Source organism: Cavia porcellus, unplaced genomic scaffold, assembly GCF_034190915.1.
Source record: "Cavia porcellus strain 051 isolate PalLab524CR breed Dunkin Hartley unplaced genomic scaffold, mCavPor4.1 scaffold_21, whole genome shotgun sequence".
In the NCBI taxonomy this organism is placed as follows: Eukaryota; Metazoa; Chordata; class Mammalia; order Rodentia; family Caviidae; genus Cavia; species Cavia porcellus.
In genome coordinates this window covers 44,893,630-44,902,840 of record NW_026947504.1, presented here as the reverse complement: position 1 = coordinate 44,902,840, position 9,211 = coordinate 44,893,630, and the positions used below count along the sequence as shown (strand labels likewise).

At 36.9% G+C, this 9,211-nt stretch overlaps 1 pseudogene; it reads left to right on the top strand.

The window, feature by feature from the left end:
• Positions 1–534: 534 nt before the first annotated feature.
• LOC100719264 (small ribosomal subunit protein uS2-like) lies at positions 535–8,454 on the top strand (annotated as a pseudogene).
• Positions 8,455–9,211: the final 757 nt, after the last annotated feature.

The following is a 9,211-nucleotide window of genomic DNA, read 5'->3' as shown; positions in this document are numbered from 1 at the left end:
AATTGAAGCAGTTTACTACTTGTTCAAGTAAAAATGTTGTTGTAGTCAGGGTTTGCAAGGAAAACAATTTAATACAGGACATACGATTTGTAGAATTACTTTATAATAGTCACCCAAAGAGTCAAAACACAAAGAGTGCAGGAACTCTGTGCATACACTAAAGACCCCAGAGAATCCAGCTGAGGCCTGGATCCCATGGCAATGTCCTGCGTGAGTCCAACTGAAGCCCTAAAGCCAATGACAATGCCTCCCATGAGTCCAGTTGGAGGCCTAGAGCTCACAAAAATGTCTCCCCCACTTCTGTTTCATGGATTTACAATGGGGAGGCCCAAAGGTCAGCGGTGGAAGCTAGAATGTCTGTTGGCAGGATGAAAGGTCTGTGCCAGTTGGTTGAGGGATCTGACTGGAGCCAGAAAGTGATACTCAAAGTAAGTACTAGTGCTCCCCTGAAAAATGCAGGTCCCAAGCTCCTCTGATGAAAACAACCAAGTTCATATCAGGGAAAAAACTTGAAAAGCTCATCCAAGACAGCCAATGGCAACAGAACCAGCAACACCACACAGCAACACGTCTTCCTCCCCAGTTCTCCTTTTTATGTTGCTGGCAACAATCCTCTGGTGGGCCATCCACTCTCAGCACCATGCTGATTCAGTTCAGCTGCTGTTACTGGTACAGAGGAAAGAAACTCCCAACCTAGTAGATGTCCCAGTAAGAGTTTGTGTTCTCTAAGATTGAATAATGAATTTTAGGAATAAGAGAGGTTAAGAGTAGAATATATTTATTGAAAGACAGCTTCTGTTCTGGAGAGAGACAGAAGGCATCTCGAGTGGATTGTAGAGGATCCCTCCTTTTCCAAAGATTTTTATATGGTAAAACCACAGGTGAGGCAGTCCAGGTGGGGAAAAATTGGGAACTGGCAAAGCAGGCCAGCATGAGGTGGGACAGAACTATGGTCAACCAATTAGAGTATGAACGTAATTGCTCAGGTAAAATTAATAAAATGGGACACAAATGGGGAAGCAAGTCAAGTAGCTACTGGACTACAGAAGGCCTAACCCTGTCTGACTGCTATAATATTTCTATCTGACTCGGTTGCCTATAATATTACAACATAACCATCAGTTGTCAATCTACCACAATTGTGTATATAAATTACTTATTTCTTTAAACAAAGGAGATGCTACTTCTGAACATGCTGAATAGTCTGCTTTTTATGTTTTCCTACTCCGCAACTGTTGAAAGAAAAAAATAATACCACATGTTCTTCCTCATCCATATTTATTCTGTAAGACTAAACCATTCATGAACTTAATTATATGTAATGTAATATATTTTTTTAGATTCTCTTTTGAAAAGAAATAGGTGTGAATATCCAGCATGCTTGTAATCTAAGCTATTCAGTTTCAGTTACATCATGAATATTAAGTCAAACGGGGCAGTTTAGAACTTATCTCAACAAATAAATATTAGTTCACTAATTTCAAGTACTGTTTAACCAAGAAAATACAATCAATAGAGTTGGGAATCAACTGGATGGCTCTCCTTGAAAGAAGAGCAATTATCTCCAAATTATCCCCCAAAAGCCATGCCCCACTTTGAGATAAGAGGCTGTGACCTCCCAGGGCAGAAAAGATTGTACACCAGAGCTGAAGCACTGACCCAAAATATTATATAATGATTCAGTTGTTTTATTCCGATTACTCTCTCTACTTTTTTTTTTTTCTCTGCATATCACAGAGGTAATCTCAGGCCTCCTACCCAGCCCAGGTCTTGGCACGCGCCTTTTTGCTGCCACTCTCACTGTCACCCAGAGCCACTCCCCTCATGCAGAATTATTAAAACCTAGGTTGGGCCCTGAGTTGTGGCCTTTGTTCCGTGAACCACCATCTTGGCTGGACTTAGAACACCCCTAGCTCCCTATGACTATATAAATATCTCAGTGTCTTTATTCTTGCCTTGGGTTGCATTGGAAGTGGTAGATTGGAATTAACTGGCTAGAATTCCAATAAAGTATCCATGGGATTACAAATATATTCTTTCTCAACCATGATGAGGATGAGAAGGGGCTCTATACAGTAGCAGTTTATTTTGCCATTCTAAAGAAATGGGTTTTAGTGGGTGAAGTATGTAGAGGTTAAAATTTGTATTAACAGTGCAATGTGAGAATGTGTTGCTTATCTAGATCTTGTGGGTACACTTCTACTGCATATCCTGTCATTCTGTCCCTCAACTGTTTGCTTGGTCATACGCATAGAGGTCAAAAAGGCATCAGTTTGAGAGTAACAGTCTTCCAAGATGAGGTAGAGTTCAGATTTAAAGACACTCTAGAAAAAAATTTGATACATTTAGTTGAAAGGCATGTGCTCTATAAATATGCTACAGTAAAGTTCTCCAGAGACAGCAGACAACTTTGAGTACTTTTTTTTACAAGAACTGGACTTTTATGAAATCTGATTGGATGATTACTTGATATTATAGAGGTGATTCAAACATTGATCAATCAATTAAATTGATTTTACACTTTCTTATGGTTTTGCTTTTTGTAGTTTACAAAGGTGTATTCTATATCATTGTAGAATCAGATATTGTTGGACTATAATAGCCAAAGCAACAGAAGACATTGAAGTGTATATAATGACTTTTCCTACATTCCATCTTCACACTTAACTATTGGTTAATCAATTACGCTTGCCATTGATTTCTTGCACCACAGTTGTTAAATATCTACAACTTTAAAGTTTAAACTGTTAAATTGAAATATCATTTGAATTTCAATAGTTAAATTTGTATTAAAAAGACATTTTTATGCCTACTTCAAACATTTCCAAAAGCAGTAAGGATTATGAGAAAAAGAAGTAAATTTTGTTAGTGATAAAGCTAGAACATAATGTACCTATTAGCTGAAACTACTAAAACATAAATATCAGGCAAAAGGATATGGAGAGAGTGTATCTAAACATACAAATAAATGACCAAAGAAGGGAAATATTTGTATTTGAAGTTGTTGAAATCGTAAACAACTACTGTAACAAAGAAAAAAGACTAGGTAGATTAATAGCATATAAATTTGGAAACTTCAAAATAGCAAGCTAGGCAAGAATGATGTCAGTCAGACTACTGCAATAACAGAAGTTATGTGGCTGATCCTGTTGTACTTTAGCTTCTTAACTGTATAGAAACCACAAAACAGAGTAGAAAAGTGAGATTCTGAGTTGCAAGCACTTTACTGTTTTGGGTGGCCGCAAAGTTTAGAAGAACTCACAAGGATATATAACTTTACATCCAAAGAACCTTCAGCCTTATTTAAGGTGTTCAAAACAAAAGAATAATAATAACTAATAATAAAACAATATTTATAAATATAATGATAGGCACATTTTAGTAACAATGGTTTTACTATATTTATTAAAAGGAACTTTTATTCTGCTTAAATGGAACAATAAGATGCTGGTACCATTCCTTCCTACATAACTAGGTAAGTACCTAATTGTTTTAGAACATTAGGTAGCACAGGGCAATGGCTTCGAGAAAAGGATAGCAATCAATATGATCCCTATCACTTACCTTAGTACAAAGAGCAGAAAATCAAATGCAACTTTCATGTCATACTGAGCCAAGGACACAGATAATCGGTTGGAATGTGAGTGGCAGATGGTGAGGTAAAGGGAGATGAACAAAGTGGATTTCTAAATATAAAAGAGCATTGATACACTATCTGGTACAAGGGAAGGAGCCACTAGAAAAAGGGAGCTGGAACTCACACATAATTGGAAGTTGGACCATTTTCTCATTGATAGAATTTACCTGGGGCACTGGATAGGACTCTCCAAGGCAAATTACCTTAGTTTAGGGTAAAAGAGCTTCATATAAAAAGGTTAAATCTGTTTAAAAAAAAAAAACCTAAAAAGAAATCTTAGAGAAATTCCAAAAGATTTTAACTAACATATTTAAGTTTCAGAACAGAATCAGATAATATTTAAAGAAATATAATAAATGCAGTGATCAGAGTCAGGAAATTTATCACATCTTGTGCCTAGTAAAATATTATCAGACATGTAAATAAGCAGGAAAGCACAGCCTTTTGCCAGGAGAAAAATCAACCAGTAAAGTGATCTAGAAGCAGATAACAAAACTATCAGAGAAGAATGTTAACACAATTATTAAACTTTACTTAGCCTTCAAAATAGTGATAGAAAAATGGATACAATTATGAGATAAATGGAAACCAAAATATAACAGACAAAATGTCCAGAGATGGAGAGTGCAGTCTCTGAAAGGAAAAATATACGGTTTGGGATGAATAGCCTTTAGGCACTGCAGAAGTAAAAATCAGTTTATTAGACAAATAGCAATACAATCCACCTAAAATGAAGAAAACAGAGAAAGGACAGAAAAATACATAAATATAAAGAGAATCAGGAACTTGCTAGCAGCGTCATACAAATTTAACTGGAGCTCCAGCAAACAAAGATGTCATGGGGGAGAGGGTGGAAATGGCTCAAGAAATAGTGTCTGTGATTGTCAAATATGATAAAAACATAAACCTACAGTTTGAGAGTTTATTGAAGTCTAAATATAATAAAAGTATAATGGAAATCGTGCCTAGAAAAAGCGAAATCACATCCCTGAAAACCTGTAATAAAGAAATACGCTTAAAAATAGCTGCAGAATAAAAACCAAAACAAAAAGGAGGCCAAGACAAGGAAGAAAGCAGACTTCTCATCCAACTACACAAGACAGAAAACAGTTGAGCAACATTTTATCAGCGTAAAATCAATCTGTCAGTCTGCAACAGAAACATACATCAAGAGGGAAGGCAAATAAAGTCTGTAATTGGAGAGTCTTGACAACAGAGGTGCACAATACAAATGTTAAAAAATCTTCAGGAAGAAGAAAATAATACCTGAGAAGTGCATCTAACCAAAACCCATATGTGGGTTTTGTTTGTTTTGTTTTGTTTTGTTTTTTCAGCTCTAACCACAGGCGATTGCAAAACTGGGGGACACTGTCTTTCCAACACTGCACACAGCCAATGCACTGCTGTTTCTGAAGGGTGTTGTACACACAAGGGCTCCTCACACTGATGTCTGTGCCCACACTCTCTGGGCTGCCCATCCAGGTGCCCGCATTGTGAGACCTGTTTACCTGGGCCCTTCAGCTAAGGCTTTCCTTAGGCACCTTGCCTACAAATCCTTATCACCAGGAGGAAGTGCTTGGCCTCAGCTCTCAGCGCTTTTTCTCCCTGCGTTTTCCTGCCTCCTCCTGCTCTACCCACACACAGCCTCCATCCCACAAAACTGCGAGGAAGCTTTATCCTCACTGCCCCTTTGGCAGTGGGATTCCAGCCTGGTGTGGATAAAGTCAGTTCTTACCGGCTCACCCTTTCCTGAGAGAAAATGAAACAGAGCACAGAGGTGACACGTTCTGCATTTAGCATTTGTTTAGACCATTGCAATAAGTGCCCGTGGCTTGATTACTTTTTTTTTTTTTTTAAGTTTCTTGTTTCAAATTGTGACTCTGAAGCTTTGAGGCCTCAACATGTATCAGAGTAAATTTAGATGTACTCAGAGGAATAGGGGAATGTCAGGAGCTGTCAAAATGATAAATGTCTGGGTAAAGTTTGCTCAGCAAACTTGAAATAATAATTTTTAAATGCATAATGTGTTTATTGGTGAAAGACTTCATGTTGTTAAGATGCAAGTTCTCCCCAATTGATCTATGGATTCTATCCAATCTCACTCTAAATCCTGGAAGGGTTTTAGACAGAAAATGACAAGTTGATTGTAAAACTGATATGAAAATGTGAACTATGCACAAGAGACAAAGTAATCTTAAAACAAAGTATGATGCTGGAGGACCTCGTCTGATTTTGATATATGCTCTAGAGCTTATGTAGCAAAAATAATTTGTATTTGATAGATAATGTACTTGTAAGATTTAAGGCAGAACAGAGAGCATAAAAATAGTCATAAATCAACAATGATTGTGGAAGTAAAAAGGAAAGACTTCAGGAAATGGTATGGAAACAATTAGCTGAATAAAGAAAAAAACAAAATCTGCTCTTATTTTGCACATACCAAAATATCAATTGTAAATTGGTGACAGGCTTAAATATAAAGCAAAAACTATGAAAGATGAAGAAATAAGTATTAGGAAAACATTCAGAATTTTGATGCAGCAAATGTTCTCAACTTTAAACGATAATACAAACAGTAATACAAAACTAAAAATTGATGAATTGAACTTTTCTCAGTTAAGAAAATAAAGCAACCTACCAACATGAAGAAAAATCCTTGAAAATTATATAACATAACAAGAACTTGAATCTAGAGTATTTCAATAATTACTAAACCTCAATATTTAATAAGAGGAAAAATGACCCAATATGAAGTGGGTAAAATATTTGAATAGATATTTAGTAAAATGTAATCTACAAGTGCCCAAAATGTGGCAATCAAAGGCTCAATGTCATCAAGAAATGTAGAGTAAATGCAAATGACATACATGTCTACTGAATATTTTAAATTAAAAAGACTACTCACAGTTGACAATATCAAACAACTGTCATGCTCCTCTGATGGAAACAAAATGGTGACATTTCTTTGAAAAAAATTTCAAAGTTTTTTAAAAATGTAAATATGGACTTGGCTTTGTGGTACACACTTGTAATCCCAGCATTTGGTGGGCTGTGTCAGGAGGATCTCTGCAAGTTTGAGGTCAGCCTGCTACACAGTGAGACCCTGTCTCCAAAAGAGAAAACAAACAAACAAACAACAATAACATCAAAATACAAGTAACTATGTATCAATAATATGATTCAATCAATTAAATTATAGGTAATGCCCAAGAGAAAATAAAAACAACGTTTAGTTATTCTGTGAAAATTCTTAAAACAAACAGTTTTATCCCAAATTACCAAAACCTTGAGGGAAAATGCTGATCTGCTATTTGTGGAACAATGAAATATGCTATATTTGTATAATGACTATGACTCAGCAATAAATAAGAATGTACCTGTGATGAAACTGCTCAACTTTGAAAGCATGTTGAGTGAAAGAAGCAGCCACAAAAATTATGTATGCTATGTAGTTTTATTTATGTAAATTCTAAATACAAACCTAATATTTAGTGATAGCAAATCAGTGGCTCCTGGAACAAGGGGCAGCAAGGGCAATGAGCTGTGAAAAGGGGAAACCTTTTGAATGTAGTGCAAATATTTCTTACCTTGAGTCTAATGATGGTTTTGACAGATGCATACAACACTCATGATTATCAGATTTTATATTTTATACATATGCATTTGCTGTACATAAATTTTACTTTGAGAAGGTTATTATCAAAAAGTCTACACTCTCCTATGGCAAGTAAGGTACAGATCAAGAGTGAAAAACAATGACTCAAGATTATGAAATATATCTATATAGTTCAATAGAATACTTTGTTTAAAGGGAAGGTATTTCCATGCTGGGAAGTCACTTAAAAATGCAGTGTTTAATTTCAGATTTAAACATTCAGAATAAAAGGAATCAATACAGAATTAATCTCTTCGTGCTGCCCAGGCACAGGTCCATATGGCATTGTTCTTGGTTCCCATCGTAACCTAAACGTGTCCGGAGCCCTTGATGTCCTGCAAAAGAAGGAGGACGTCCTCACATTCCTTGCTGCAGGAACCCACTTAAGTGGCACCAATCTGGATTTTCTGATGGAGCAGTGTATCTACAAAAGGAAAAGTGATGGGGTCTACCTCATAAATCTGAAGCCAACCTGGGAGAAGCTTCTGCTCAAGCCACACTGGCCATGGAAAATCCTGCTGACATCAGCGTCATATACTCCAGGAGCACCAGCTGTGCTGAAGTTTGCCGCTGCCAACAGAGGGACTCCTATCACTGGTCGCTTCAGTGCCAGGTCCTTCACTAACCAGGTAGCTTTCCCTGAGCGGTGTCTTCTGGTGGTTACTGACCCCGGGGCAGACCACCAGGCCCTCATCGAGGCCTCTTATGTCAACCTGCCTTTCATCGCTCTGTGTAGCACAGATTTTCCTCTGCATCACGTGGACATTGCCATCCCATGCAACAATAAGGGAGCTCACTCAGTGGGTGTGATGTGCATGTTGGCCCGGGAAGTGCTCCACATGTGTGGTACCATCTCCCATGAAGATCCATAGGAGGTTATGCCAGATCTCTACTTCTACAGGGACCCTGAAGAGATTGAAATGGAAGAACAGGCTGTGACCAAGGGAGAGTTTCAGGGCGAATGGATTGCACCAGCCTCCGAGTTCACTGCTACTCAGCCTGAGGTTGCAGACTGGTCTGAAGGAGTGCAGGTGCCCTCTTACCCATCCAGCAGTTCCCTATGGAAGACTGGAGTGCTCAGCCGGCCACAGAAGACTGGTCTGCAGCCCCCACTGTGCAGACCACTGAATGGGTAGGAAGCATCACCGAGTGGTCTTGAGCTGTTCTGCAGACACTTCAGCAAAGTGGGAATGAGGATGATAGAAAATAAAACACCAGTTTCTAAAAACTAAAATTAAATAAATAAAATACAGAATTAATATTGCTTTATAAATCTAAACCACTCGTGTATACACACAGACACATAAAGAAGTGCATGTATGAGAGATAAAGAGAGAAAAAGAATAAAGGAGATTTATTCGGAGAATTCCCTAAATCAACATTATACATAAAATGAAATGTGGAAGCATTTCCTTTAAAGTCAAATACAGAAGAAAGATACATTTATCATAGACTATTATAACCTAGCACTCTCCTAAAATTATTAGTCAAGAGAATAAAAAAAGCATAAAGGTTGAAAGAAGGAAATATATTTATTTGAGGTTGATATACAGTAATATAAAAGAAAAATTCTAAACTATACCTAATAAATCACAATGAGTAGGAAGAGCCAGCAAGTTACCTGGATGCAGTATTCAAACATAAATTTAAAGTATTTCTTTATATATGCATCAAAGTGCTAGAAAGTAGAGTAAGAGAAAAATGATATTGAATATTTTTCAGAACTAATTAAAAAGAAAAAACACCACAGTGCACAGTGCTATTGGATGCTACTCTGTGTTCAAAAATTCATAAATATTACTTTGTATCCATGATTTATTGCTGAAAAAACACACAAAGAAATGTTTAATAGGGATGATCTATTATAGTACTTGCAGCACCTTCCCAAGATACATCTGCTCTATTGTGAAAGAAAAGTT